Here is a 4599-nt window from a genome sequence, read left to right as displayed (position 1 = left end):
AATGCACAGAATTGGGAGAGGCAGACCCATTCTCAGTCTCTTGTGCACCAGGGGGGTCCCTAGAGCCAGTAAACAGCCAGGCATCTGCACTTCTTCCATGCTCCACCTCCCTCTGGAAAAACATTCCTATCTAACACTATTGTAAAATAACAAAAACTTCCTCACAGTCTGAGCAAGCTCTGCACACAGGGCAACACACCCATAATTATGGCAACGGAACTCCAGTCCACTGATCCTGATGCTGTCACCATGTATAGGACAGCGCTGCCACCATGTATAGATTCTGCCCCTCCAGGCCAGTCCTGGATGAGGGGGAGAGAATTCTACACTGGAACAATACGTTACACAAGAATCCAGAGATATAGCCTCTCTGAATTTACAGACAATATAGCCATCAGGAACCTCTAAGCTTAACCCCTCACCAGCCTGAGATTAGAGATTCCCAGAATCTCAGCATGTCGGTTTTACACATTAGCAACTCAGTATAGAGTGTGCAGTTCATCTTACAGGGTAGCACAACTGGTCAGTGATTTAGGCTACAGGACTTAGCTTAAAGTTCAGTTACCCATCAAAACAGACACTATTTATAAACAAGAATAAAGTTTATTCAGTACAGGCTTAGCACAGACTAGAAGGATTCAAAATAACATCCTAGGCAAATCTTGCCTTAACTACACAGTAAGAAGCATATTTACCAAGTCAGGAACAGTTATCAGTCCAGAATAGATTGGAAGAGTCCAGGTATCTTGAGAAACAATAGTTCCATCCTTGCAAGCACATGGTCAGCTCACAAAGGAGTCCTTTGTTCTCCCTGGGACAGCATTTCCCAGGTGCAATTCAACAGTAGAGAGAGTAAGAGGAAAATCTGACTCTCCTCCAAGGGTCTGACAATTAAGAACCCCAATCTAATTATAATCGGCTGTGGCCATCAGCCAATCGCAAGTAGACAGGGGATGTGGTCAACTTTTTGGTTGTCATGGGGACAACTTCTAAATGGTCAGTTGTCTTGAAGGCCACACCTGCAGGCATGTGACCCCCAACCCCAAGCCCCATTCTGTACGTGACTGTTTGCTTGTTTGCTAGGCCATCTGGTCTTCTGCCAGCATAGAACTGTGAAGGCATGTTTTAATGGCATGGCAATAGAGCTTCTCTGACCAAATGTTCAAGCCATTTGGTTTCAATAGGAAATCAACACAGCAGGGACACATTCCAGGGGGGAGGCAGGGGTTTATACAAATCAATACTTCTATACAGAGATGTATTTGAGGCTAAACTTTGTTCCACAGTCCAACCATTTTTAACATTTCTTCCTGGTTAGGGTACGATTTCGGTGCAGATTCAATGTTTTTTCAAGAGTTCATATAGATTCAATGCTTTATATGGTTTGTGCTTTTCTTTTGTGTGTGAAATTAGAGAAAAGTTATTTTCATGGGCTAAGCAGTTACATGGCTTCTCCTTGAGTGGGTTCTTTGATGCTGTACACGATTTCCATGCTGAGTTAAACTCCACACTCTGAAGATTCAAAACGTTTTGTCTCTCTGTGGGATCTGTAACACCGTTGAAGACTGCTACTGTTATCAATCTCATTCCACACTCTGAGAACTCAAGATATGCCTTCTAGATAGGTTCTTAGCTACTGTTCAAGATGGCAACTCAAACTGAATCTCTTGAAACACTCCGAGCAGTTAAACTTTTTCCCCTGTGTGGGTTCTTTGATGCTGTTGAAGAGTGCCACTCCGAGTGAATCTCCTTCCACACAGTGAGCATTCAAAAGGTTTCTCCCCTTTGTGCATTCTTTGATGCTCTTGAAGAGTGCCACCCTGTCTGTATTTCTTTCCACACTCTGAGCATTCAAAAGGTTTCTCTGCACTGTGGGTTCCCTGATGCTGTCGAAGATAGTTACTCCGACTGAATTTTTTCCCACAGTCTGAGCATTCAAAAGGTTTCTCCTCACTGTGGGTTCTTTGGTGCAGATGAAGACTGCCACTCCGACTGAATCTCTTTCCACAGTCTGAGCATTCAAAAGGTTTCTCCCCTGTGTGGGTTCCCTGATGCTGTTGAAGATAGTCACTCCGAATGAATTTTTTCCCACAGTCTGAGCATTCAAAAGGTTTCTTCCTTGTGTGGGTTCTTTGGTGCAGTTGAAGACTGCCACTCACACTGAACCTCTTTCCACAGTCTGAGCACTCAAAAGGTTTCTCCCCTGTGTGGGTTCTTTGATGCCGTTCAAGATCGCCTCTCCAACTGAATCTCCCTCCGCACTCTGAGCATTCAAAAGGTTTCTCCCCTGTGTGGGTCCTTTGATGCCGCTGAAGGTTACTACTGCTCATGAACCTCTTTCCACACTCTGGGCATTCAAAAGGTTTCTCCCCTGTGTGGGTTCTTTGATGCATTTCAAGACTGCTATTCAGACTGAATTTCTTTCCACAGTGTGAGCATTCAAAAGGTTTCTCCCCTGTGTGAGTTGTCTGATGCCGTTGAAGACTGCCACTCACACTGAACCTTTTTCCACATTCTGAGCATTCAAAAGGTTTCTCCCCACTGTGTGTTCTTCGATGCATTTGAAGAGTGCTATTCTTATTGAATTTCTTTCCGCACTCTGAGCATTCAAAACGTTTCTCCCCTGTGTGGGTTCTTTGATGCTCTTTAAGATTGCCCCTCTGACTGAATTTCTTTCCACACTCTGAGCATTCAAAAGGTTTCTCCCCTGTGTGTGTTCTTCGATGCATTTGAAGACTGCTATTCTGACTGAATTTCTTTCCACACTCTGAGCATTCAAAAGGTTTCTCCCCTGTGTGTGTTCTTTGATGCATTTGAAGACTGCTATTCTGACTGAATTTCTTTCCACACTCTGAGCATTCAAAAGGTTTCTCCCCTGTGTGTGTTCTTCGATGCATTTGAAGACTGCTATTCTGACTGAATTTCTTTCCACACTCTGAGCATTCAAAAGGTTTCTCCCCACTGTGGGTTCCCTGATGCTGTTGAAGATTACCACAGCTCATGAACCTCTTTCCACACTCTGAGCATTCAAAAGGTTTCTCCCCTGTGTGGGTTCTTTGGTGCAGCAGAAGAGTGCCGCTCTGTTTGAACCTCTTTCCACACTCTGAGCATTCAAAAGGTTTCTCCCCTGTGTGTGTTATCTGATGCCGCTGAAGGTTACCACTGCTGATGAACCTCTTTCCACACTCTGAGCATTCAAAAAGTTTCTCCCCACTGTGGGTTTCCTGATGCTGTTGAAGATTACTACTTTGACTGAATTTCTTTCCACAGTCTGAGCCTTCAAAAGGTTTCTCCCCTGTGTGAGTTGTCTGATGCCGTTGAAGGTTACCACTACTCATGAACCTCTTTCCACACTCTGAGCATTCAAAAGGTTTCTACCCTGTGTGTGTTGTCTGATGCCGCTGAAGGTTACCACTGCTCATGAACCTCTTTCCACACTCTGAGCATTCAAAAGGTTTCTCCCCTGTGTGTGTTATCTGATGCCGCTGAAGGTTACCACTGCTGATGAACCTCTTTCCACACTCTGAGCATTCAAAAAGTTTCTCCCCACTGTGGGTTTCCTGATGCTGTTGAAGATTACTACTTTGACTGAATTTCTTTCCACAGTCTGAGCATTCAAAAGGTTTCTCCCCTGTGTGGGTTCTTTGGTGCAGTTGAAGACTGCCACTCCGACTGAACCTCTTTCCACACTCTGAGCATTCAAAAGGTTTCTCCCCTGTGTGGGTTCTTTGGTGCAGTTGAAGACTGCCACTCCGACTGAACCTCTTTCCACACTCTGAGCATTCAAAAGGTTTCTCCCCTGTGTGGGTTCTTTGGTGCAGTTGAAGACTGCCACTCCGACTGAACCTCTTTCCACACTCTGAGCATTCAAAAGGTTTCTCCCCTGAATGGGTTTTTTGATGCTGTTTTAGATTGCCACTATCACTGAATCTCTTCCCACACTCTGGGCATACAAAAAATTTCTCCCCTGTGTGGGTTATTCGATGTCGTTTTAGACTGCCACTCTGACTGAATTGCTTTCCACAGTCTGAACATTCAAAAGGTTTCTCACCTCTGTGTATTCTTTGGTCCACAAAGAGCTGTGATCTACTTCTGAAATACTTTCCACATGGAATTGATTTATTTGCCTTCATTATTCTGCGGTTTGTAAACTGTACACAATGCTTTCTTCCATCTCTCTTCTCAACCACATGGGTGCCTTTCCTTTTCCTTGGTCTGCCTAGATTCAGATCTTCCTTTTTAACTCTATCTGACATTTGCTGATGAAGTTCCTCACCCTCCTCATTTGTCTGCTCATCCTCTGCTGGAGTAAAGAGAGAGATCCTGTTAGCACCTGGGAGGACTGGTAGGGTCCAAAGTCATCTATGTGACTGATGGTCCTTTGGCCTCGTCCAGCTTGGCTGGTCCTAACCACCCCTTCACCTTTCCCCAGAATATCTAGTATTTAAGGATACTTCAACTCCTCAAGAGCCACAGCTAAGCTCTTCCCAGAAGGAGCTTCTGAGCCTCCAGATTTCAGGCCCCCAGGAGGTCTCCTTCCCTCCTTACGCAGAGGACTTTATGATTGCCTCAAACAAAACATTACTCAGAGCTGAGTAA

General features: G+C 44.8%; 1 pseudogene; it reads right to left on the bottom strand.

Moving 5' to 3' along the window:
• Window positions 1–1766: 1766 nt before the first annotated feature.
• On the bottom strand, window positions 1767–4016 carry LOC107109190 (annotated as a pseudogene).
• Between the last annotated feature and the right edge of the window lie 583 nt (window positions 4017–4599).

Source organism: Gekko japonicus, unplaced genomic scaffold (assembly GCF_001447785.1).
Source record: "Gekko japonicus isolate JY-2015 unplaced genomic scaffold, Gekko_japonicus_V1.1 scaffold7409, whole genome shotgun sequence".
In the NCBI taxonomy this organism is placed as follows: domain Eukaryota; kingdom Metazoa; phylum Chordata; class Lepidosauria; order Squamata; family Gekkonidae; genus Gekko; species Gekko japonicus.
This window is presented reverse-complemented; position numbering and strand designations above follow the sequence as displayed.